This window comes from Heterodontus francisci, chromosome 13, assembly GCF_036365525.1.
Source record: "Heterodontus francisci isolate sHetFra1 chromosome 13, sHetFra1.hap1, whole genome shotgun sequence".
NCBI lineage: Eukaryota > Metazoa > Chordata > Chondrichthyes > Heterodontiformes > Heterodontidae > Heterodontus > Heterodontus francisci.
In genome coordinates this window covers 97,679,597-97,706,271 of record NC_090383.1, presented here as the reverse complement: position 1 = coordinate 97,706,271, position 26,675 = coordinate 97,679,597, and the positions used below count along the sequence as shown (strand labels likewise).

The following is a 26,675-nucleotide window of genomic DNA, read 5'->3' as shown; positions in this document are numbered from 1 at the left end:
TACTCCCAACAGATCCTCAGGTTTGCCCAGATATCCTCCCTCTTTATCTCTCTTAACTTCTGTGCTGAACGTCTCTTCATCTTCGGTGATTCAATTTCCACCTCAAAACATTATGCCTCGTCTCCTCTGATTTCACTGCCCTCCTATCCCCCCAACCCTGTCACTCCACATAAACTCTCCTTCTCATATATATAGCCACACTCTCGACCGTGGCATCTCACCTGGTCTTCCTACCCCTATGATCTTCATCACTGACAACCATCTCTGACCATTTCTTTGTATCACTCACCACCTACATCCCCCTACCCCCTTCCAAATCCACTTCTTCCTTCATCTGGCACAGTAAAAACTCCCTGAAGTCACTTACAACTGCACTTTCAAAGTCCCAAATGCCTTTGGCCTTCCAGTTACAATGATACATCCGCAGCCATCAATTTGTTCACCATCCCCTATATTTCATATAGTCTTTGGAATTCTCTTCCTCAAAGGCGGTGGAAGCAGAGTCTTTGAATATTTTTAAGGCAGAGGTAGATAGATTCTTGATAAGCAAGGGGGTGGAAGGTTATCGGGGGTAGGTGGAAATGTGGAGTAATCAGTTCAGCCATGAACTTATTCAAAGGCGGAGCAGGCTCGAAGGGCCGGGTGGCCTACTCCTGCTCCTAATTCGTATGTTCGTATGAGTCAAAATGGCAGGGGAGAGGGAAGTTAATGTTTCTTTGCATATAGGCATATGTTTTTAAAAAGTTTGTTTTTACGGAGTGTTTTGGGAGAGGCCACCAAGAAAGCTGCTCCTTTCTACAATTGTGAAAAATATGGTAATTATAGGTGGCTCCTTAACTGGGAAACCAGATCTAACAAAAATAACATGCACTTTTTATTTTAGCTGCCTCCTTTGTAGCAGATGCAGAAGCAGGGAACTGGTGTGCGGACATCAGTCTCCTGCGAACTGAACTACAGAAGCACTACATGCAAAACTGCCTAAAAAAAAAACCAGTGGCTTACTGTATATCCAACCTCTCCTTCATAAAATGCAAAAACACCCCATACTGACTAATAGGCTAACATATTAATCTCTACCCCCCTAATAAGCTGACATAACACTCAGCCACCAGCTAAAAGCCCTCTTAATTCTGATAAAGTTTTCCTAAAGCTGTCACTGGAATAAAGATTGACCCAGTAATTCACTATCAAATTATGCATAACAGCCGGTTTAAGAAGCCTAATGAAGTCCTGTATTGTGAATGGCTCAGTAAACAGGGAGGATTAACACAACAAAGCAATCTCAAGGGTGGCAACAAATTTGGTAGCCATTCGCTTTGGGCTCCAGAGCGTGGACATGCAACATCTCATATCTCTTAGATGAAATAACCTTTTTGAGTTTACAAAAATGTAGCGCTCTTGTAGCTTAGTTGGTAAGTGCAATGTCTGGTGTGGTACTGAATGATTCAGACATGGCAGTTTCAGATTTAACAATAACTTGCATTCATATAGCTTCTTTAACATTGTAAAACATCCTAAATCACTTCACAGGCATAATCAGGCAAAAATTAACATTGAGCCTAACAAGGACACAGTAGGCAGGTGACCACAAGCTTGGTCAAAAAGGTAAGTCTTAAGGAATGTCTTAAAGGAGGAGTGAGAGGTGGAGAGGTTTAGGGAGGGAATTCCAGTAGTTCAGAGTCTAGACTGCTGAAGGCACAGCTGCCAGAACTCAATCTCCAAACTATGCTCAACAAGCCAATCATAGCCTCGTCAGCAGCAAGCATGACAACCAGCCACTGCATTCCAGATCCAGGGAGGGAGAAAAACAGAGCCAAAAACAAGAAATGCTGGAATCACTCAGCAGGTCTGGCAGCATCTGTGGAAAGAGAAGCAGAGTTAACGTTCCGAAGAAGGGTCACTGACCCGAAACGTTAACTCTGCTTCTCTTTCCACAGATGCTGCCAGACCTGCTGAGTGATTCCAGCATTTCTTGTTTTTGTTTCAGATTTCCAGCATCCGCAGTATTTTGCTTTTAGAAAAACAGAGCCAACTGATTGCTATCCAGTGATTCCCCTGCGAGGTGTCTCAGCATGGATGTCAGCTGAGGACAGGATTAGTCACAACCCTCTTGGTTAAATAGCACACCAACACTAAAGCACACAGAAGAAGCATGGTGTCTGCATGAGAGACATCAGGCTTGCCAGTATCCCTGGAACCATGTCCCAGCAAGTCAACAGTTTTAGGAGAGGGGAGGAAATAAAAGGAGAAACCTGGGGGTAGAGAGAAAATGAGAACAGCAGGGCTTGGTATCATTCTTCAGTTACGGCATAGTGAGGCAATCGACACCAGCATAGATCAGTTGGTCCAAATAGCCTGTTTTACTGTAGATTTTACATAAGTCTTCTTTATCTTCAGCTTCACATTTCCCTCCCCCACATAGCTGAAGTTCACCTATAAAAGGAACTTATTTCAACCAGAAAAGAAGAATAAATGACTAGTTTACCCAAAACAAAGCTTTGAAGCTTTGTGTGAACTGAATGTCCTGCTTATAATATTGAATGCATAAGGGTATTGTTGCTGACAGTAGCAGACGCATTGGCTCTGTACTGAATTGAACAATAAACATCCTTTTTTCACCAGTTTCTCATTTACAAGTACGTTCCTTCAGCACTCAGCCACTTTAAAAGAAAACTGACAACCCCTTTCACCCCCTCCCAAATTCTCACCCTTTACCACTCTGCACCAAACTTCAGTGAATCATGCTGGAGGGTATGGTTCCATGGGTGACAGAGCCCTCCATTGCCTCACTCAATTATTTTTGCTGCATAAGAACATAAAAAATAGGAGCAGGAGTAGGCTATATGACCCATCAAGCCTGCTCCACCATTCAATAAGATCACAGCTGTACTTTTACATCAACTCCACTTTACGCCCTATTCCCATATGTCTTGATTCCCTTCGAGCCCAAAAACCTAAATTGATCTCAGTCTTGAACATACTCATTGACTAAGCATCCACAGCCTTCTGGGGTAGAGAATGCCAAAGAAATATCTCCTCCCCTCAGTCCTAAATAGTCAAACCCTTATCCTGAGACTACGACTCCTAGTTCTAGACTCTCCAACCAGGGGAAACAGCCTCTCAGCCTATACTCTGTCAAGCCTTCTAAGAATTTTAACATTTCAATGAGATCACCACTCATTCTTCTGAAGTCCATTGGCCCATTCTACTTAATCTCTCCTCAAAGGACAGCCCTCTCATCCCAGGAATCAATCTAGTGGACCTTCGTTGCACCCCCTCTAAGGCAAGTATATTCTTTCTTAGGTAAGGACACCATAACTATACACAATACTCCAGGTGTGGTTTCATCAAAGCCCTATATAATTGCAGCAAGATTTCCTCATTCTTATATTGTAATCCCTTTGGAATAAAGGCTAACATGCCATTTGCCTTCCTAATTGCTTGCTGTACCAGCATGTTAACTTTCTGTGATTTGTGTATGAAGCCTCCCAAATCCTTCTGAATTCCAACATTTCCCAATCTCACGGCATTAAAAAAAAATCCTGCTTCTCCATTCTTTCTAACAAAGTAGATCATTTCATACTTCCCTGCATTCTATCCCATCTACCACTTTCTTGTTCACTTAACTTGACTATATTCCTTTTTAGCCTCTTTGCGTCCTCCTCAGAGCTTACATTCCCACCTAGCTTTGTATCGTTAGCGAACTTAGATATATTGCACTCAATCCTCTCATCCAAGTCATTGATATAGCTTGTAAATAGGTGAGGCCCAAGCACTGGTCATTGTGACATGGCACGAGTTACATTCTGACTTTCTGAAAATGACCCGTTTATTCCTATTCATTTTCTGTGCGTCAACCAATCCTCAATCCATGCAAATATATTACCCCTAATCCCATGAACCCTAATCTTGTGTAACAACCACTTGTGTGGCATCTTATCAAACACCTTCTGAAAATCCAAATATCCACTGGTTTCCCCCCTTTCCATCCTGGACAAATTTGTTAAGCATGATTTCCCTTTCATAAAACCAAGCTGACTCTGCCTAATCATATTGTGATTTTCCAAGTGCCCAGTTACCACATCATTAATATTAAATTTTAACATTTCCCTACTACAGATGTCAGGCTAACTGGCCTATAGTTCCCTGTTTTCTCTCTTTCTCCTTTCTCAAACTGTGGGATTATATTTGCTATCTCCCAATCCAAAGGGAACCCATTTTTGATTCTTGAGAATTTTGGAAGATCAAAACCAATACATCACCTATTTCTGCAGTCTTCTAAAACCCTAGAGCATATGCCACTAGGTCCAGGGGATTTATTGGGTTTTAGTCCATTAATTTCACAGAATTGTTACAGCACATTCGGTCCATCATGTCTGCAAAGGCTCTCCGAAAGAGTAATTTACCTAGTGCTACTCCCCCGCCGCCCCCACTTCCCATAGTCCTGCACATTCTTCCTTTTCAGATAACAATCCAATTCCCTTTTGAATGCCTTGATTGAACCTGCCTCCACCACTCTCTCTCAGGCAGTGCATTCCAGATCCTAACCACGCACTGTGTGAAAAAGTTTTTCCTCACGTCACAATTGTTTCTTTTGCCAATTACCTTAAATTTGTGCCCTCTTGTTCTTGATCCTTTCACCAATGGGAACAGTTTTTCCCTATCTACTCTGTCCAGACCCTTCATGATTTTGAATGCCTCTATCAAATCTCCTCTCAACCTCTTCTCCAACGAAAACAGTCCCAACTTCTTCAAACTATCCACGTAACTGAGGTTCCTCATCCCTGGAATGATTCTGCACTCTCTCTAATGCCTTCACATCTTTCTTGAAGTGTGGCACCCAGAACTGGGCACAATACCGCAGTTGAGGCCGAAATAGTATTCTATACATGTTTAACATAACTTGCTTGCTTATGTACTCTATGCCCTTATTAATGAAGTCTAGGATGTTGTATGCTCTCTTAACCGCTCTCTCAACTTGTCCTGCCACCTTCAATGATTTATGCACATATACACTCAGGTCCCTTTGCTCCTGCACCCCTTTTAGAAATGCACCCTTTATTTTAAATTGTCACTCCCCGTTCTTCCTACCAAAATGAATCACTTCACAGTTCTCTGCATTAAATTTCACCTGCCACTTGTCCGCCCATTCCACCAACCTGTCTATGTCTTTTTGAAGTTCTACACTATCCTCCTCACGGTTCACAATGTTTCCAAGTTTTGTATCATCCACAATTTTGAAACTGTGCCCTGCACGCCAAGGTCTAGGTCATTAATATATACCAGGAACAGCAAGGGTCCTAACACCGACCCTTGGGGAACTCCACTACAAACGTTCCTCCAATCTAAAAAACATCTATTAACCACTACTAGAGTCATAGAGAGATACAGCACCGAAACAGGCCCTACAGCCCACCGAGTCCGTGCCGACCATCAACCACCTATTTATACTAATCCTGCATTAATCCCATTTTCCCCTCGCACATCCACCTTCCCTCAATTCTCCTACCACCTACCTACACTAGGGGCAATTTTTACAATGGCCAATTTTCCAATCAACCCACAAGTCTTTGGCATGTGGGAGGAAACTGCAGCACCCAGAGAAAACCCACGCGGTCATAGGGAGAACTTGCAAACTCCGCACAGGCAGTACCCAGAACCAAACCTGGGTCACTGGAGCTGTGAGGCTGCGGTGCTAACCACTGCGCCACTGTGCCGCCCTGTTTACTGTCTCTCAGTGAATTTTGTATCCATTTTGCTACTGTCCGTTTTATTCCATGAGCTCTAACGTAGCTCACAAGTCTTCATGATCCAACCTGCACAGTGAGAAAGCTGTTTGACTGTGGTCAGTATAACAAGTGAGCCTCATCTCATCCTCATCTGACATTCACACAGCAGCAGAAGTCATTGAATGGCAACTCAGTAATACTTCACTTTCAGTACCATGTTCAGTTTTGGACAACAAGATGTAAGGAAAGCATTCAAGTCCTGGATTTGGTGCAGAGCAGAACCACAAAGCTGATTTCTGTCAAATAATTGAGTTCCATGGGAAGATTGGAGAAACTGGGGCTCTTTAACCCTCAAAAGGAAGTGACTGAGAGAGGTCTGCTTTATAGAAGTATACAAGACACTTTGGGATATAGATAAGATTAATCTGCTCACTGACACTCAGTTTAAGGTTCTATCAGAACCACTTCACTCCAGACCTCATCACAGCCTTTGTCCAGACATGGATTCAAGAGCTGAATGCCTTTAATGACACTACCACCTCTGAGGCCCCACTATCACCTTCTTGCGGTTCACCGCTGTCCAGAAAGTTAGCATGATCAGCCATTTCAACAGCCAGCTAGGCATAGATAGCAGAGATAGGGTACTCAGCGAAGAGTAGCTCATCTGCTGACCTCTCAAAACCTCGCCACCATCTACAAAACTCAGATTAGGAGTATAATGAAATACAACTCGCCTGGATAAGTGCAGATACAGCAACACTCAAGATGCTCAACATCATGTAGGACAGAGTACATAGCCTGATAGCACCTTTGTTATTGGGCTAGGTATCCACCCCTCAGCCATTGGCAGACTGAGGCTGCAGCAATGCACGAAGATTACTTTAATAACAGCTCACTCCCCTGCAATCTCTAACAAGGAAGACAAAAGGAACAATATTGTGCTATCATTTCCAAGTTTCCTCCCAAGTCACACACCACCCTGATCTGAACATACATCAGCACTTGGTCAATATCATGACATTCCTGCCTAATACACCAATGGAAGCTTAGTAATGTGGGTAGCAATAGGAGGTTTATGAGGAGCAGCAAGGGAGCATAGATTAAAGCGAGTGAAAGGACAATTTAGTTTTGATGTCAGGTGGAACTTCTTCATGCAAAGAATGATTAACATTTGGAATGGACTTCCAGGTAGGATAGTGGAGGAAAAAAACAGACCCATTCAAGAGACAGTTTGATGACAAGATGGGGTAATTTAAGTTTTACTTTATTCCGGGTGGATGAGCTAAGTTAGGCCAATTGACCTCTTCCAGCTTATCTAATGTGATCCTGAAGAGCAAAGAAAGAAATAACTTGCACTTATATAGTGCCTTTCATGACATCTCAAGGTGCTTTAAAGCTAATGAAGTACATTAGCACTTTTGTACTGTCGCAAAACGTAGCAGCCAGTTGGCACACAGCAAGGTTCCACAAACAGCAATAAGATAAATGAGATAATTTGGTTTTTTTGTGATGTTGGTTGAGAGATAAATTACTCTGCTGTTTTTTAAAAATAGTGCCACCCATCCAAGTGGGAAGAAGGGCTCTCAGTTTAGCATCTCACCGAAAGACAGTGTAGTACTCCCTCAGTACTGCACCAAAACGTCAGTCTAGATTATGCACTCAAACCTCTATAGGGGGACATGAACCCACAACCTTCTGACTGAAGAGGCGAGTGTACTACCAGTGTGCCATTACTAACCAGAGGATCACAACCTTAAGTCTTGCTGCAACCTGTCATTCGATATTTGTCTTGAGACATTGGATGAAGATGCACATTATTTTGAAGCATTCCATATTCTTAGGGGTGGGAAATAAAAAGAAAATGCTGGACTAGCTCACACCATTGATCACAAAGAAGTGCCAACAGTGGTGGACAACAAATACAAGTGCTGCTGCCACTGTACAGAATTATAGTAGGGGAGAGAGAATATAGCTGCTGGGGCAAAGTACAGCATTATCACTCACAACCTATAACACTCACACAAGAGGACTGTATTCTGATCAGTTCAATAGGACTTTACTTATCAATGTCAGCATAAGGTAATCATTTCAATTCAAGGCCTGCAATATAAATAATAAATGACAAGACTTAGGAAGAATTCCAAAACTTTTAACAAAGCATTCTATTGAAAAAATTAATCATCCATAATAATACTAACCACCATTACATATACAAACATAATAAGCAGTTTTTTTCTCAACTTTCTCCCTTTTTGTTCTAAAGGTACTGGCTTGATAGCCTATAGGAGCTTGTAGTCCTCAAGTATTTTGCCTGAGATATGCAAGAGTATAGACAGTGACTATCAGCAGCCTACCCCTCTACATGGAACATCATGATTGAGCATAATCCATGCTGATCCATCATTCATACTTCCCGGCAAGAGTTTCTAGATAAGATCAGTTGTGTGAACCCAGGCTGATGTTTCTCCTTCACAGTTAGAGGCCAATTGGAGTATCCCAATTGCTGCCCCAAGTCACACCCATTTAACTTTATTTTATTTCCAAAAATATATTTTATTCATAAAAAATGACACCCATTTAAGGTGGGGTCAAACCTTCTGATTTGTATTGCTTTTGTCATAAGATTATCCCCCTGGACTATTACTGAATATCTGCCAGTAGCCACATTCTAGTATCACTGGCAGAAAAGCCTGGAAGAAGCTTGCCCTTCACACCAAAATATCAGAACACTCAGGATGGGAATACGGTAGTGGACAAAGTTAACTTATAAAACATATTAATTTATAAAAGCCATCAGGGTGGGAGGGGTTAGATTATATTCTATTCAAATTATCACTGTGTAAAAAGCACTAGAATACCCAAACCCAAAAGTTTTTGTTACTTTCAATAAGCACCAGTATATACAGGACAACATTTAGAGGACATTAATTCCATTCAAATCTCCCCCTCCCCCACAATCAGACCAGTGATTTTGGAGTCAGCAGACCGTCACATTTGACACTGTCACACCTCAGGGATGCCATTAGGAATAAACTTTGTTGACAATCTCTGGAACCTGTGGTGTTTACATTTCAAGCAGCAGTACTCAATATACTGAGGAGTGGTGAGAATGTGGAATTCGCTAACACAGGGAGTGGTTGAAGTGAATTGTATAGATGCATTTAAGGGGAAGCTAGGCACACATATGAGGGAGAGGGGAATAGACGGTTACGATGCTAGATTTAGATGAGGAAAGATGGGAGGAGATTCGAGTGGAGCATAAGCACTGGCAGGGGCTGGTTGGGCCGATTGGCCCGTTTCTATGCTATATATCCTATGTTTTCTTTTGGGCCTCCTTATCTCGAGAGACAATGGAATACGCGCCTGGAGGTGGTCAGTGGTTTGTGAAGCAGCGCCTGGAGTGGCTATAAAGGCCAATTCTGGAGTGACAGGCTCTTCCACAGGTGCTGCAGAGAAATTTGTTTGTCGGGGCTGTTCCACAGTTGGCTCTCCCCTTGCGCCTCTGTCTTTTTTCCTGCCAACTACTAAGTCTCTTCGACTCGCCACAATTTAGCCCTGTCTTTATGGCTGCCCGCCAGCTCTGGCGAATGCTATGTAATCCGATGTGAATTAATACACATAGCATATTCCTTACCAGTACATTACATATGCTAAAGTAAGCCTAACTTATCAAATCAACAACTGATCTCTGCCAACAGTAACAGAAGTGAGCAACTGGTCTCTGCGCCCCAAGGGGAGACTCCAACTGAAATGCGTAATTGATGTACGAGGACAAGATCGAGTTTCGTTGTGATGCTCCTTCACCGCCTCCACCCACTCCAGAATAACCTAACACTCACTATCTAGGTTAACACATTAAGTAAGGATATTTGGATGACAATGGCATATAGCCATTACCTGTGAAGTCCAGCATGATTAGTTGCCTTTAGAAGAAAATATTGAAGGTTGAAAAATTCCAAATAAAGTCTACAAACACGGATTTTAGCATCTAAACTTCCTCTGTATAATAATAACGTAAGTACTACTTAACCAATAATCTTACTGAATTTCTTGCAGGGTCCTAATCGCATTATCCAGGATGCTCAGCGTTTAAATAGTATTCTAACAAGGGCTCGATAGATTTGCCAAATAAGTACTGAAGGAGTGAATTCTGATCTTTAGGCCAATCTCTGCAGAAAATAGATTCTCTTGTGTTTGTTTAACCAAGCTGCATGAGATTGTGCATCATTTATTTTGAGTGGGGAGATATGCGGAGATGGCGAATACAGTGTGATCCACCAGACAGCATTTTTAAGGGAGAGAAGGAAATCAGGCAGAGGCTATCTCACTGAGGCCGGGCGGTGGCGCTTCCTGTCTCCTCATTCCGACCACGTGGACCTGTCAGTTTTCAGCGCTCTCTCGACAAGCTGCAACATCTCATTCAGGAAACTGACACGATCGAGAACCCATGTACCCAAGGCTTCCCGTTTTGCATCAGGCCTAGTATCCGGGGCCCCCATTAAACATAAACGGCTCCTAAAGAAAATAATCGGTGAACTCTTACTTTAATTTTTGTTTCTAACCGAAGCACTGCAGTTAACCGCCAATTTAAACTGTAAAATCTCAAGTTCGCCATCCAAAAATTACAAACTAAAATAAAACGATTGAAGATGAGGAAGTCAAACCCGCCACGACGAACCCCCAAAGCGAAAAATGCTACGTGATTCCGAATGCAGCCGAACGTTACACGGTTACGACTTCTCATAAAAAACATATGTATTAAAGTTTGCAAAATATTTGAAATAAAAAATAGTGGATCCCTGTATTATAGAAATAACTTACACAGATCCACCCTAAATATATGAAAGCGCAGTCCGTTGAGGGAAGGGGGAACGTAGTCAAAATCCACGTACGATGTACGCTTTAATAATTATGTGTACATAGAAAAAGGTTTTCGCTGTGATATAAAGTGCAAGCTCAGCCTCGCGACATGGAACGTGCTGAGAACGTTCGAACACCGATTCCCGGGGAACGTTCTCTTCGAACAGGGAAAAATGAAACAATTCGAAGCACAAGGGAACCCCAGAGGCTGCCACGGCTCTCATACTCAGAAACCAAACTGCTCCTTGATCCCTAATTAAAGAGACTCTCTTTCCGTTTAAAATAATATATACTCACAATCTTCCGGCACGTAGCGTTGCAGTCTATGGAACTACTGCTTCTATTTTAAATATTTACTTATTTATTTATATATATATTTCCCTTTTTTTGCTTTCCGAGTCTTGTGCTCGCAGCTGCTTCTCATCCGAACCAAGAAGCGAGAAACTCCAAAGAACGCCACGAAATCCCCTAATGTTGCCATGGTAACATACCGCCGCCTGGAACCCCTCCCCTGCCAACAGCAGATGGCCCCGGACCCGCCGCTTTGTGTGTATGTATGTGTGTCAGTCTCTATCCCACAGGGAGGCAGTGCCTTATCCTCAGACAGAGAGAGGACGCAAGGGATGGAGTCACTCGGCCGTTTTGTTTTTGACAGACACAATAATAAACTCTTCAGGATCAATCTTCATTACTTTTTCCATTTTTTAAAGCGGGGGTGGTAGAAGTTGAGGGAGTGCAATCTACAGAACTGCAGTTGGTAGAAGGCGCCAACCAATGGCATGACTGGCCTCGGGGTTCCTTCACGTCATTTTGGCGGTAAAGCCTTCAAGGTTTTTATGGAAATGATGATGACGAGTGGTTGATTCAGAGAATGTAATGCGCTTAAGGACTTTTAAAGATACATTCTTCTGTATTTTGGGATATGCTGGTATTTTCAATTAACGTGGCACCAGTATGCATCGTACGTACTGGCTTTGCTGTTGATTTTAAGGTGATATATTGATTAATTCGCTTAACATTGAAAAGTATCAAAACATCTGTATTTTAAACAGATACATAATTTTGTTAAAGCAAAATACTGCGGATGCTGGAAATCTGAACTAAAAGCAGAAAGTGCTGGATGTACTCAGCAGATCTGGCAGCATCTGTGGAGAGGGAAACAGAGTTAAGGTTTCAGGTCTGTGACCTTTCATCTGTTTCTCTTTCCACAGACGCTGCCAGACCTGCTGAGTATTTCCAGCACTTTCTGTTTTAATTACATAATTTTTTTGGTATTTTCAGGTATCTCAGCAATTGAAGACGCATGAAAGCAACGATTCCTGTCCCGCAAACATCGCTGTGTAAAGGATTCCATGCAAGTAGGTATGAGTGATAGAAAAGGTCTATGCAGCTGAGTGAGCTCTGAGTAGAATGAAAAAAAAATCATCTAGTGTTCCAGTAAATAATGTTGCAAAGTGAAGACGTTTGTTGGCATCATAATTAATTGAATCATTTGGTCACAGTGATTCTCCAGAGTAGCCCGTGAATAGGGGAATGTTTGGATGAGTTATCCGAGGGTGCCACTGCCTGTGGAACAATACCACAGCAAAAGGGAGAAGGAGAAAGAAAAAAGTAAACATAATTTTATATTTATATCTATTAAATATAAACATTGTGAGGTTGAAATTTAAATGTGGAAGGGGTGAAAAACAAGTGTTAGTGGATTGGGTGCCTGTTATTAGGAACAATAGTAGGCCATTTAGCTCACTGAGCCTGTTCCGCCATTCATTGAAATAATGGCTGATCTGTGAACTAACTGCATGCACCTGCCTTTGCTCCATATCTCTTAATATCTTTGGTTTCAAAAATCTATTATCTCAGATTTAAAATGAACAATTAATCTAGCATCAGTTGCTATTTGTGGAAGATTATTATCCTCATCTTCCCCCATTTTTCCATTGATGTCATAGAATCATATACCACAGAAGTAAGCCATTTGGCTCATTGTGCCTCAATGACTTAGTTGGTAACACTGTCACTCCTGAGTTAGAAGGTTCATAAGATCATAAGAAATAGGAGCAGGAGTAGGCCATTTTCAGCCCCTCGAGCCTGCTCCGCCATTCAATGCCTGATTCTTTGATAAGGTCCCGCATGGGAGATTGGTCAAGAAGGTAAGAGCCCATGGGATCCAGGGCAATTTGGCAAATTGGATCCAAAATTGGCTTATTGGCAGGAGGCAGAAGGTGATGGTCGAGGGTTGTTTTTGCAAATGGAAGCCTGTGACCAGTGGTGTACTACAGGAATCGGTGCTGGGAGCCTCACTGTTTGTAGTGTACATTAATGATTTAAACATGAATATAGGAGGTATGATCACTAAGTTTGCAGATGACACGAAAATTGGTGGTGTTGTAAATAGTGAGGAGGAAAACTTTAGATTACAGGACGATACAGATGGGCTGGTAAGATGGGCAGAGCAGTGGCAAATGGAATTTAATCCTGAGAAGTGTGAGGTGATGCATTTTGGGAGGACTAACAAGGCAAGGGAATATACAATGGATGGTAGGACCCTAGGAAGTATAGAGGGTTGGAGGGACCTTGGTGTACTTGTCCATAGATCACTGAAGGCAGCAGCACAGGTAGATAAGGTGGTTAGGAAGGCATATGGGATACTTGCCTTTATTAGCCGAAGCATAGAATATAAAAGCAGGGAGGTTATGATGGAGCTGTATAAAACACTAGTTAGGCCACAGCTGGAGTGTGTACAGTTCTGGGCACCACACTGTAGGAAGGATGTGATTGTACTGGAGAGGGTGCAGAGGAGATTCACCAGGATGTTGCCTGGGCTGGAGCATTTCAGCTATGAAGAGAGACTGAAAAGGCTAGGGTTGTTTTCCTTAGAGCAGCGAAGGCTGAGGGGGGACATGATTGAGGTATACAAAATTATGAGGGGCATTGATAGGTTAGATAGGAAGAAACTTTTTCCCTTAGCGGAGGGGTCAATAACCAGGGGGCATAGATTTAAGGTAAAGGGCAGGAGGTTTAGAGGGGATTTGAGGAAGAATCTTTTCACTCAGAGGGTGGTTGGAATCTGGAACGCACTGCCTGAAGACGTGGTAGAGGCAGGAATGCTCACAACATTTGAGAAGTATTTAGATGAGCACTTGAAACGCCATAGCATACAAGGCTACGGGCCAAGTGCTGGAAAATGGGATTAGAATAGTTAGGTGCTTGATGGCTGGTACAGATACAATGGACTGAAGGGCCTGTTTCTGTGCTGTATAACTCTATGACTCTATGATCCGATTGTGGCCTTAACTGCACTTGCCTGCTGGCTCCCCATAATCCTGAACTCCCCTGTAGATCAAAAATCTAACTCGGCCTTGAATATATTCAATGACCCAGCCTGTTCTGCTCTCTAGGGAAAAGAATTCCAAATATTAATGACCCTCTGAGAGAAGACATTCCTCCTCAACTCCATCTTAAATGGGAGGTACCTTTTTTTAAAACTGTTCTAGATTCCCCCATGAGGAAAAACATTCTCTCAGCATCTACCCTGTCAAGCCTCCTCAGAACCTTATATGTTACAATAAGATCACCTCTCATTCTTCTAAACTCTAGTAAGTATAGGCCCAACTGCTCCACCTTTCCTCATAAGGCAACCCAGGAAACAGCCTAGTGAAATTTCTCTGCTTCCAATTCAAGTATATCCCTCCTTAAGTAAGGAGACCAAAACGGTACACAGTGCTCTAGGTGCGGTCTCTCCAATGCCCTGTACAGTTCTAGCAGGACTCCATCCCCTTTGCAATAAAGGCCAACATTCCATTTGCTTCCCTAATTACTTGCAGTATCTGCATGCTACAGGACACCCAGATCCCTTTGTACAGCAGAATTCTTCAGTCTTTCCATTTGAATAATATTCTGCTTTTCTATTCTTCCCGCCAAAGTGAACAACCTCACATTTTCCCTCATTATACTCCATCTGCCAAATTTTTGCCCACTCCCTTAACCTATTTATATCCCTTTGCAGACTCTTTGTGTCCTCCTCACAACTTACTTTCCGACCTATCTTTGTATTGTCAGCAAATTTGGCTACAATACACTTGGTCCCTTCATCCAAGTCATTGATATGGATCTTAAATAATTGAGGCCCAAGCACTGATCCCTGTGGCGCTCTACTAGTTAGTTTGCCAACCTGAAAATGCCCCCTTTATCCCAGCTCTCTGTTTCCTGTTAGTTAGCCAATCCTCGTTCCATGCTAATATATTACCCCCGACAGGATGAGTTCTTATCGTGTGTAGTAACCTTTTATGTGGCACCTTCCTGAATGCTTTTTCGAAATCCAAATACACTACATCTACTGGTTCCCCTTTATCCACCCTACTCATTACATCCTCAACGAATTCTAATAAATTTGTCAAACCCCATTCCCCTTTCATAAAACCATGTTGACTCTGTCTGATTGTATTATGATTATCTAAATGTCCTGCTACTACTTCCTTAATAATGGATTCTAGCATTTTCCCAATGATCAATGTTAGGCTAACTGGTCTATAGTTTCCTGTTTTCTGTCTCCCTCCTTTCTTGAATAGAGGTGTTACATTTGCGATTTTCCAATCCGCTAGGACCTTTCCAAAATGTAGGGAATTTTGGAAGATTACAACCAATGCATCCACTTTCTCTGCAACCACTTCTTTTAAGACTCTAGGATGCAGGTCATTAGATCTGATGAAAGGTCACTGACCTGAAACGTTAACTCTGCTTCTCTGTCCACAGATGCTGCCAGATCTGCTGAGTATTTCTAGCACTTTTTGTTTTTATTTTAGGTCTGGGGACTTGTCAGCCTTTGGTCCCATTAGTTTTCCTAGTACTTTTTCTCTAGTGATAGTGATTTTTTAAAGTCCTTCCCTCCCTATTGCCTCTTGATTTTTTACTTGGGATGCTTTTTTTGTGTCTTCTACTGTGAAGATATACAAAGTTTGTGGATTCAAGTCCCACTCCAGAAACCTGAGCACCAAAGTCCGGGCTGACACTTCAGTGCAGTACTGCACGAGTGCTGCTCTGCCAAGATGTGCTGTCTTTTGGATAATATGTTAAACTGAAACCCCGTCTGGTCTCTAAGGTGGACGTAAAAGATCCCATGGCACTATGTGGAAGAAGAGCATGGGAGTTTTCCCTGGTGTCCTGGCCAATATTTATCTCTCAGCCAATATCACAAAAACAGGTTATCTGGTCATTATCATCGTTTGTGGGAGCTTGCTGTGTGTAAATTGGCTGCTGCATTTCCTATATTACAAAAGTGACTACACTCAAAAGTACTTCATTGCTGTAAAGTGCTTTGGGATGTACTGATGTCATGAAAGATGCTATATAAATAAATGCAAGTCGTTCTTTTTTTGATCCCGCTGAGATATCTGCGCTTATCTAATTCTGGCCACTTGAGCATCCCCCAATTTTAATTGTTCCACCATCGGTAGCTGTGGCTCAAGCTGCCTAGGCCCTAAGCTCTAGAATTCCCTCCCTAAACCTCTCCACCTTTCTTTCCTCCTTTAAGATGCTCCTTAAAAACTACATCTTTGACCAAGCTTTTGGCCGTCTGCCCTAATAACCCCTTATGTGGCTCCACGTCCAATTTTGCTTTATAACACTCTTGTGAAGTACCTTGGGACGTTTATTACATTAAAGGAGCCATATAAATATAGGTTGTTGTTGTTATCAATGAAAAGGAATGTCAGATGGGACGCACAACTGGTGGTCGATCTTTTACCACTTTGTTTTGCACCCCGTCAAAGTTGAATTTCATCTCCTGTGTGTTTAACAAATATTTCCCGTTTTAAAAGAGTCAGTGGGTCATCATGCAGCATTAAAATATGTTCCTAGATGAAGAAAGCTCATTCGGGAAGGCGTTGTTCACCTCGAGGGACTGCGTCAGGAACATGCGGAAGTGAGGTTGAGGCATCAGAGGGAACGCACAAACGTCCAAACTACTCATTTGTCTGACCCTTCAAGCACCACGTGCCCCTCATGTGGCAGAGTCTGCAGATCACACAATGGACTTATCAGCCATCGCAGATCCCATCGAACTAAAGTGGAAGCAAGTCATCCTCGATCCCGACGGACTGCCTAAGATGTTACTTACTCAAAACTGGGGATGAAATCTGATTGATTTAGATGTTGCTTTAATGTGTTTCTAGTGCAGACTGAGATCATAAAGCATATGTGGAGTTCTCTGATGGGCTTGGCCTCTCTGCAGTGTTTGCTCCTGGTTAAATGATGAGCTATGGAGCATGGATTCAGCCTCATCTGTAAGGTACCTCACTGTCTTATTCACTTTGCTGAAGTCATATAGAAAAGTCTCACAAATTGATCAATTTTCTCATGTGGTTTCTGGTGAATAAAATACTGTAAATGTAAACATATACAATGTAACTGTGTAACAGCCCCGTCAACCAATTTTATCTGCAGCGCCTGTGGAAGAGTCTGTCACTCTAGAATTGGCCTTTATAGCCACTCCAGGCGCTGCTTCACAAACCACTGACCACCTCCAGGCGCTTACCCATTGTCTCTCGAGACAAGGAGGCCAAAGAAGACAATGTATTGGTAGGATGGCACAGTTCACTTTATCCCACTGGTCCTTTTCCAAAATAAAGCTGCCCAGCTGAGTCTTGATGACAAATATAAGTACATGTAAATGCCAATTAAAGTTCTGAGTTGAATTTATAAACCTACTTTCTACATAGGCATACACTAATTTTCATCTGCTAATTGGTACATTTTGGTGAAAACTAAAGCAATTTTTCCCATAATTGACATTTTTGAGTTTGAACCCTGCACTGAGATTTAAGTGCATAATCTAGGTTAATATTTGGCAGGCACTCATTGGATTAGATAACCCACCTGTCCAAGTGTATGGAGACCTGTGGCATTACTCAAAGTTTCTTGGCCAACATTCCTCCCTCAAGCAAAACCATTAAAAACGATTGATTGAATGGCCGTTTACCTCAGTACTACTTGTGTCATATTACTAATGCACAATGGCTACCATGTTTAGCTAAGTAACAGTCATTGCACTTTAAAATGACCTGATGAAAGGTCACAGACCTGAAACATTAACGCTGTTTCACTCTCCATAGATACGTCCAGACCTGCTGAGTATTTCCAACACTTTGTTTTTATTTTAAAAATAACCTATTGGGTATAAAGTGTTTTCAGTTGAAAGGCACTACATAGTTGCAAGTATTAATATTTAATTGTTCTTTGTATATTTTCTCTTCCCTCTCTTAATGGGCACTGATTCATGCTGATGTACTGTTCCATATATCTGGCAGCCCTCGGCCAAGTGTCGACTCATCCATGTGTCCATTTTTCATGCCTGAGTCCCAGGAGGTTATTGCAGCAAAGAAAATTGCAGTGCTGTGGGGAAAGAGCAGAGGAGTGGGGCTAATTGGATAGTTCTTTCAAAGAGTTGACATAGGCACGATGGGACGAATGGCCCCTTTCTATGTTATAAGATTCTATGATTTTACAGCAGGGGGACTGGTAGCATTACAAGTGAGCTTGAAACTGTTTACATACACACCCGTGCATACGCACACTTACCAATGGTCACTGGATAGCAATTGGGAGCTGATTTTCTCCTCACTAGCTCAGCAACCTTTTGTTTTCCAAAAAGGCATTCTAAGTGGAAGAACACTCAAATATTGTCTGCTCACTGCCTTATCCTGTACAGAACCCAGAAATGCCATGAATATTTTAATAAAATTATATTCATTTATTTGTTCATTCACATAAAATTTGAATAGAAGTTACAAAGAATGGACAATTAAAGCCATACACACATTGCGGGTCAATTATTTCAGATTATGATCATGGCCTGGCGAGCTGCTAACTGAGAGGGCTGCTGTATGTTACATGGAGTGGAGGAGTCCTGTAGCTTTAATTGCCTATAAATCTGTTCTAGTCTCATCTCACTGACAGCCAGATACAATGAGCTTTTTCAAACAGAAATAGAAGAGGCTAATTTTACAGTGTGTGCATTCAGCCTGAAGTGAGATAATGGTAACAGTACATGTAGCCTAGTTCATTTAAGAGTAAGCGTGCTAATAAAATACCCTATTAATGAAACCTATTTCTCTCAAGGTTATTTTTTTCACTTGTGTAGTTAACTTCAGCTCACTGTTTTGTTGGGATGTTAAGAGGCTCAGTCTATCCCATAGTTAAGTGATAGCTAAGAAGCTTTCAATTTTACTTGCATAGTTACCAATGAGCAGAAAAGGAGCAGTTTAGCGGAGTATGTTGGATGAATTTGCAAACTGGGACATCACTTTATTTGAATGTAAAATAGAAGGGTTTCCTTTTGAGTTTGAAGATGCAGACATGTCCCAAGATATGGTTCCACATGAACCAGAATCTCGTGGCCATTCTTCTTGTGTGAGCTCAAACAACTGGTGAAACCTTTCAATCAAGCACAGTCCTATTCTCATCTTTCCAACAGGTTCCACTGAAAAGCTGTCTGGAACCCTCACTGACATTTCCCCCTCAAGTTCAAGGGGCACTGGAGCTCCAGCTGATGTAATGTTTGAGAACAGCTAACTTAGCACAGATCAAGAATTGAACTTGAGACCTTCTGGTCTCTGCCTCAGTTCTATAGAGCCATTACCCTCCCCTGCCTGTTAGTGGAGTTAATGTAATTTTAAAATAAAATTTCCAGCAGCAGAATTAATTTAAATCCCATTTTCCTTTCTTCATTTACATTCTTCCTTTTCAAATATCCAATTTTTAAAAAATAATGTTACAGTCTGTCTCATAGCTATCTGTGCTCATGCATTTTTCACAAGATAATATAGGTGAGGAAGGCCATTTGGCCCAGCTTGCTTCATGTTACATATCCCCATTGCACTAATATTTTCTTAAATTATACCAGGCTTTTTCTCTCTTTGTCTGAAGTACTTCTTGATACCAGCTCTAATTTTGAATTCTAGTCACTGACCTGAAACGTTAACTCTGCTTCTCTCTCCACAGATGCTGCCAGACCTGCTGAGAATTTCCAGCATTTCTTGTTTTTATTTCTAATTTTGCCTTGTATTAGTTTGAAATTGTTTTCCTTTGTCCTGCTCTTGAATCATAGTTTGAAGTAATTTTCTGGTTCTATTTTTTATGTTTACTATCTTTTATATACCTCAATAAGATCTTCTGTCGAGACTCTATTCTTTCCTCAAATCTCAGACCTTTTACAAGAAGAATCAGCCTTGTGGCTTTTCACTGAACTGCCTCGGGCAATTAAATGTCTTCTTTGTGTGCCCATGACCAGAACTAGATACAGTACTCACGGTGTAAGGTTTGACCAGAATACAGTTTAAATATGACTTCCTCAGGCTTATAATCTACTCTTTTAATTATCTGTATCCTACTTGCTTTGTTGATTCCCACTCTGCCTTGGTTGGACACTTTACAAGGACCCCTAAATCTCTTTCAACTCATTTTTAGCCACAGGTGCTACTTCTGATTTCTATCCACTGATTCCTGCTAGATAATTAAAGGCTGTTCAACCTTGGAGGATTCAATCATGCACCTGATGCTGTTTTCATCCAGGATCCAAGAGATGCATGACAGGTTATCAAATGGCAATCAACAATCAGTCCCCTAGCTAATCTATTCCATGCTTAGTTCAGGATGCTTAGTTTAGAGCCCTGCCAATGTCCTGTAATTGATCTCAGTGAACAGTTTGAGCCCTTATCTATATGTCTCAGTAACCCACTAAGCAACTAGGGGCATCAGAGAAAATTTTGACTTGAAAATAATTTTACTTTTACTACCCAGTGTCAACATCAAACACTTCAGGTTAAGTATGGGATTGGCCTGATACCGGAAAAATCTGCTTTTACTCTAATCCTATGCTATGAGACAAAAAAATGTTATTTTTTTCATTTCCTTCCACTCGCCATTGTTACATCCTCTAATGGTGTGTGCTTCCCAAATTAATTTTCCTTAGAACTTGCTTTTACAGCTGGAAGAGAAGGAATGTCTGGACTGGATACAAACCCAGGTAACAGGTGGATGGGCAGTGTGCTAACCCACTCCCCAAGAAGCTCTCAGCCCTCACATGCCAGCAATTCACAATACTAGACTACACAGACCAGAGTAATAAAGCTATGGATGCAACCTGGGAGCATATACCTGTGCATGTGCTTTTTTTTTTCAATGTTACCCAACCCATCCCACAAAAGAAACAAGACTAATTCAGCACCATGGCAACTGGGTGATAAGTGATTATTCAACATAAATAGATTCTGAGCCATGACTGGTTCTCAATTCGGCTCAAGCCTATTGACTAGAGAAAAGTTATCAGCGCAACTATCTGCTGTACTGTGCACAGAAGCCTTTTTTGACATATCACTGAGTTATGCTTGCACATTTTTACTCTCTATTTGTCCTGAATTTACGGGCTGACCTGAAACTGATGCCCCTTGCCCTGAGGGAAATGTATCACATAGTCCAGTGAACACTCACCTGTTTTCTAACAAGTACATCAGTTAGACAGATGTAAAGCCAATTATCAAAATGAAGTACAACCTGCAATTTTCATTTTCAGGATCTTTTAAAGATGATATGACAAGTTCACAGTGATATCAATAACAGTGATCTTGCAAGACACTGTAATTATCTAAGCACTACAGAAGCTAATAGAATCAGCTCCTTGGCAGCCTCAAATCAACAGCTGAGGTGGACTGACACACAAATCACAACAGGTATCTAACGGTATTGTTATTTGTGTGCATGCTGAAATTAGATTTTACTCTGATTTTATTTGGAATACATTTGGAGATAGATATTGGGGTAGACTTTTGACTTAGGATGATAGTGTAAAATGGGTGATAGCGCTGAAAGGCACCAGTGTACACGACTCTTATGTCACTGTTGGAATCATGGCCCTTGCACTTTAAGGGCCCCAGCGTCTACTTAGCAGCAATTAGATTTTGTAGCTTTTATGAGGCACAAATTTACACTTTAACAGCAGAATAATAATTGTGTTTTACATGGTATAATTTTCCTGTCTTCAAAAACTGAGATGTTCTGTCTTACTGCCATAGAAGTCGCCTAAAATCTATCAGGGTTAAATACATCACACATGCAAAATGTCTGTTAAACAAAAATCTCGACTGTATCAAATTACCTAGAAACCTATTTAAAACGGTTTACAGAGTGATCAATCTGTCAAGGAAAAATCATTCCCTCTCAGCAGATCGAGCAGTGCTGTGCTTGAAACAGAATTCCAATCGTGTGAATTCACATCATTGTGTGTGTGGTGGGAGGGTGGTTGGGTGCACATAGAGGGAAGAGTGTAACCCTTGTTATCATTAAAGTGATGCCAGGATTCTATATTTTTTTCCATATTTGCCAGCAGGAAGAAGTTAAAATGCTAAAAGAGATCATTTAACAAGAACAAAAATGTAGTTGTGTAAACATTATGATAATGTTGGCTGCAGACTTTACCACACAGCAATTAAAAACTTTCCACGGTGCAAAGTGACGTATAGATAGATGGAGTATATAAATAGATCTAGTGAGTCACAATGGAAGTCACATTAGAAAGAAAAAATAAATAGATAGTAAATAAATGTATACTTCAGGCTCTCTGATTGCTCAATGATTTTATCCAACATGTAGCTGAGTCACACAGACCAGGGAGTTCAGTAGTTTGATTTCCCATCTGTGCTGCATTCGTTGAGTTCAGTCAGTAGAGTAAGAAGGACTTTAATAGCCTCAGTGTCTTTTGTCTAGAGAGAGGAAAAATTACATAGGAAATAGGAGCAGGAGTAGGTCATTCAGCCCCTCAAGCCGAACTACATCAACTGGATCATGGCTGATCTTCTACTTCAACACCATTTTCCCGCATTATCCCCATATCCCTTCTTATCTTTAATATCTAGAAATCTATCGATCTCTGTCTTGAATATACTCAATGACTGAACCACCACAGCCCTCTAGGGTAGGGAATTGCAAAGATTCACCACCCTCTGAGTGAAGAAATTCCTCATCTCTGTCCTAAATGGCCTACCTCTTATTCTGAGACTCATCCCATGGTTCTAGACACCCCAGCCAGGGGGAACATCCTTCCTGTATCTACCCTGTTGAGCCCTGCAAGAATTTTGTATGCTTCAATGAGATCACCACTCATTCTTCAAAACTGTAGAGAATTAGGCCCAGTCTCCTCGATCTTTCCTCATAGGACAATCCCGCCATCCCAGTGATCAGTCTGCTGAAACTTTGTTGCACTCCCTCTATGGCAAGGTATCCTTCCTTAGGTATGGAGATCAAAACTGTACACAATACTCCAGGTGTAGTCTCACAAAGGCTCTATACAATTGCAGAAAGACTTCTTTACTCCTGTACTCAAATCCTCTTCAAATAAAGGCCAACATAGCACTTGCCTTCCTAATTGTTTGCTGCACCTGCATGTTGGCTTTCAGTGACTTATGAACAAGGACACCCAGATCCCTTTGGATAGCAACACTTTCCAATCACTCACCATTTAAGAAATACTCTGGATTTCTGTTTTTCTTACCAAAGTGGATAACTTCACATTTTTCCATAATCCATCTGCCATGTTCTTGCCCACTCACTTAGTCTGTCTAAATCCCCTTGAAGCCTCTTTGCATCCTCCTCACTAGTTCACTCATTCCTCCTCACTCATTCCCACCTAGTTCTGTGTCATCAGCAAACTTGCAAAATAATACATTTTGTCTCCACATCCAAATCATTGATAAATATTGTGAATAGCTGGCGCCCAAGAACTGATCCTTGTGGTATCCCACTAGTCACAGCCTGCCAACCTGAGAATGACCCGTTTATTCCTACTTTCTGTTTTCTGACCGTTAACCAATTCTCAATCCATGCCAGTATATTACCCCCAATCCCATGTGCTCTAATTTTGTTTACTAACCTGTGTAGGACCTTATCGATAAACTTCTGAAAATCCAAATACACCACATCCACTTGTCTCCCTTATCTATTCTGCTAGTTATATCCTCAAAAAACTCTTAACAGGTTTATCAAATAGGGTTTTCCTTTCATAAATCCATGTTGACTATGCTCAATTTTACCATTATTTTCTGTGTCCAGTTATCATATTCTTTATAATAGATGCTAGCATTTTCCCTGCTACTGATATCAGGCTAACAGGTCTGTAGATCCCCGTTTTCTCACTCCCTTTTTTCTTATATAGTGGGATTACACTTGCTACCTTCCAATCTGCAGGAACTGTTCCAGAATCTATAGAATTTTGAAAGATGACCACCAACGCATCCACTATCTCTACAGCCACCTCTTTCGACACTTTGGGATGTAGATCATCAGGTCCAGGGGATTTATCAATTTTCAGTCCCATTAATTTCTCCAGTACTACTTTTTTACTAATACTAATTTCTTTCAGTTCCTCATTCTCACTAGTCCCTTGGTTCTCTAGTACTCCTGGGAGTGATTTTTGTATCTTCCTCCATGAAGACAGACACAAAAGTAATTTTTAGTTTCTCTGTCATTTCCTTATTCCCCATTGTAAATTTCATGTCTCTGCCTGTAGTGGGCCCACATTTGTCTTTGCTAATCTTTTCTTTTTAAATACCTATCGAAGCCTTTACAGTCCATTTTTATGTTTCTCACTAGTTTACTTTCATATTCTGTTTTCTCTTTCTTTATCAGTTTCTTCGTTCTCCTTTGCTGAATTCTAAAATGCTCCCAATCCTCAGGCCTACTACTTTTTTGGAAACTTTATAAGCCTCTTCCTTTGATCTAATACAATCTTTAACTTTTCTTGTTAGCCATGGTTGGATCACCTTTCCTGCTGGGTTTTTGTGCCTTAAAGGAATGTAAATTTGTGTAAACCATGTATTAATTCTTTAAATGCTAGCCATTTCCTGTCGACTGACATACCTTTTAATGTAGTTTCCCAATCTACCACAGCTAATTTGCCCCTCATACCTTCGTAGTTTCCTATGTTTAGATTTAAGACCCATGTTTTGGATTGAGCTACATCTCTTCCAAACTTAATATAAAATTCTATCATATTATGGTCACTCTTCCCTAGATGCTCCTTTACAACAAGATTATTAATTAGCCCTTTCTCATTGCACAGTACTAGATCTAAAATAGCCTGTTTTCTAATTGGTTCCTCAACATATTGTTCCAGAAAACCATCTCGTATACATTCCAGGAATTTGTCCTCCACAGCATTAGTGCTAAGTACATTTACCCAGTCCATTTTTAGATTGAAGTCCCCCAAGATTACTCTATTAACCTTGTTACATGCACCTCTAATTTCCTGATTTATACTGTGCCCTATATTACCACTACTGTTTGGTGGCCTATAAACAACTCATACCAATGTTTGCTGCCCCTTGCTGTTTCCAAGATCCACCCAAACTGATTCTACATCTTGATCTTCCAATCTAAGATCCTCTCTCACTAATGTACTGATCTCATCCTTTATTAACAGGACTACCCCACCTCCTTATCCTTTTTGCCTATCCTTCCTAAATGTCGAATACCCTTGGACATTCAGTTCCCAGCCTTGGTCATCCTGCAGCCACGTCTCTGTAATGGCAATTAGATCATGCTATGTGCATTCACGTAGAGTGCCATTAATTCTGTCTTTTTGTTATGTTCGCAACCTCTAACCTTATCTGCTGTCGCATTCTTAAGTTTGTACACTCTGCCTACCATACATACTCAGATTATCAATTCCTTTATTGCTACCTTACTCTCTTGTCTTGTCCTCTCTCTCTTTTTAATTTATCACGTCTTCCCTCACTTGATCCCTCACCCCCATTATTTAGTTTAAAGCCTTCTCTACTGCCCAATTATACGACTGGCCAGAACACTGGTCCCAGCATGGTTCAGGTGAAGACCGTCCCAACGGTACAGCTCCCAGTACAGTTGTCCACGCGCTCCCACATTCTGCAGCCGATACACATCATCTGCCCTGCCATCTTTATAGTGTTTAATTAATTCATTAATTTACTGATTAAATTTTAATTAATGTCTCTAGTCCTGCCTGTGCTTATATTCTTATTATTTCAATAAATGTTCTACTTACCCCGAATGAAATTCCCGAGTTGAGATAAATAGGAAATACACACCAGCCAATCTAATAAGCTTTACTACTATTAGTAAACCTTACTACTACTAATGACACCTTAAACTTACTAAAATACCCAAGTTTTGAAAGATAAATGAGAAAAATACTCACCAACCAATCAACTACCTGTTTTCCTGTGACATCACACTTTGATTTTTCTTAACACGGTAGGTCTGCTCTGGAGCCACAGACTGGATTGGACTGGACTGGACAGCTCTTTTAGGTGCTGCTTTCTGTCTCAGGGTTCTCCTCTCTCTCTCTCGCTCTTTTAGGCTGCTGCTGTCTGTCTCCAGGTCCTGCTCTCTCCCACTCTTTTCTAGAGGGTTCCATTCCTGATCATTATCCATTAACCACTACTGAAAAATTGATGGGTAAGGACTGGAATAGGCTCACATGTAATGCCACTGCAGTCAAATAGTCTGTCAACACTTACTGTCAAGGCTCATATGTGAAAAATGTTCACTGAATGGGGGGTTCCTGGCACCTATGGACCTGAGCTTCTGCAAGGATTCAATATCTTCAAGGGGAGAAGAAAAAATGGCAAGAGGCAGAAAAAGTATACAAAGATGAATCGATCTCCAACCTCTGCTTATTCATGGTTCAAGAATAACACCCAACTCCACATCCAGACAAGCTTTGCGACTGCAGTGCATTATCCCTTCTTGACCTCTGTGGTTTTCAGCACACTGAGTACACCACAGTTTGACACTGCCACTCCTCCTTTGTACACCTCTTTGGCACTGCTCTCATATGGTTCCATTTCTACTTGACCCAAGGCAGCTGAAAAGGCATCTCCTCCTTTGCCTACATTGTTGTCTTCAGTATATCCATAGGTTACATCCATGGCCTCCTCCTATGTCTCATCTGTATTCTGCCTCTCTGGGACAGAATTTCCACAGGGTTCTCTCAATCTCCCACTGTAACTTTGGTTGAAGACTGGAAACTCTGGAAAGACAGCTTAAATGATGGATGATTCA

The 26,675-nt window shown here is 41.4% G+C and overlaps 1 protein-coding gene and 1 long non-coding RNA gene across 8 annotated transcripts in view; one reads left to right on the top strand and one right to left on the bottom strand.

Annotated features, from left to right (window-relative positions):
- The window catches only part of LOC137376525 (forkhead box protein N2-like), a 67,599-nt gene extending 56,331 nt beyond the window's left edge, over positions 1-11,268 (bottom strand). The window contains exons 1-2 of one of the 5 annotated variants that reach the window (XM_068045236.1): positions 10,887-11,268; positions 10,058-10,244 (exon numbers count right to left, since the gene is read on the bottom strand). The gene's annotated coding sequence lies outside the window, so the exon portion shown is untranslated. Of the gene's footprint in view, positions 1-7,749; positions 7,822-10,057; positions 10,245-10,272; positions 10,392-10,886 lie in introns of those variants that run through there. The other 4 variants (XM_068045237.1, XM_068045235.1, XM_068045240.1 and 1 more) reach the window with 4 other exon arrangements.
- LOC137376526 (uncharacterized) overlaps positions 1-26,675 on the top strand; it is a 154,077-nt gene that overhangs the window by 107,775 nt on the left and 19,627 nt on the right. Inside the window, exons 3-5 of one of the 3 annotated variants that reach the window (XR_010976268.1) lie at positions 11,871-11,947; positions 16,406-16,875; positions 21,157-21,313. This is a non-coding gene — a long non-coding RNA (uncharacterized lncRNA). Of the gene's footprint in view, positions 1-11,870; positions 11,952-16,405; positions 18,690-21,156; positions 21,314-26,675 lie in introns of those variants that run through there. The other 2 variants (XR_010976267.1, XR_010976269.1) reach the window with 2 other exon arrangements.